The sequence below is a fragment of the Calidris pugnax genome, unplaced genomic scaffold, assembly GCF_001431845.1.
Source record: "Calidris pugnax isolate Ruff unplaced genomic scaffold, ASM143184v1 scaffold89, whole genome shotgun sequence".
NCBI lineage: Eukaryota > Metazoa > Chordata > Aves > Charadriiformes > Scolopacidae > Calidris > Calidris pugnax.
The window spans coordinates 4,026,607-4,027,020 of record NW_015090865.1 but is presented as its reverse complement, the minus strand read 5'-3'; the positions used below and the strand labels follow the sequence as shown (position 1 = coordinate 4,027,020).

Genomic DNA, 414 nt, shown 5'->3' with positions numbered 1-414 from the left:
CCCCCGAGGCCCGGTTCCGCGGAGGCGCCCGCGGCCCCAGCGAAAGGCCGAGGCGGCGGCCGGCGGCTCTGAGGGAAGGCAGCCAACGGCCGCCTGGGCGGGACCTTGGCGCGTGGGTGTGCCGCCGTCCCACTCTGATTGGCTGAGCGCTGGGGCGTAGCCGTCAATCAGGAGCGGACAGACCAATGGGAGGCGGCGACGGGAGGGCGGGCCGGTTCCGCCTGGCGGGGAGTGGAGGAGCGCGGGGGCGGAGGCGGGCGGTAGCCAATCGGCGGCGACGTCAGCGGGGCGGGGGCGGGGCGTGGCGCGGAGCGAGGAGCGGTGACAGCTGCCGCCGGCCGCCTCCGCCTCTTCGCCTCAGGCTCCGGGCCGAGAAGCAGCAGCAGCGGCCGGCAGGTAACAGCGCGGCGGGGG

At 77.5% G+C, this 414-nt stretch overlaps 1 protein-coding gene across 1 annotated transcript in view; it reads left to right on the top strand.

Annotated features, from left to right (window-relative positions):
• Positions 1-262: 262 nt before the first annotated feature.
• Positions 263-414, top strand: part of OAT (ornithine aminotransferase) — a 14,477-nt gene continuing 14,325 nt past the window's right edge. The window contains exon 1 of the mRNA XM_014945322.1: positions 263-396. The gene's annotated coding sequence lies outside the window, so the exon portion shown is untranslated. The remainder of the gene's footprint in view (positions 397-414) is intronic.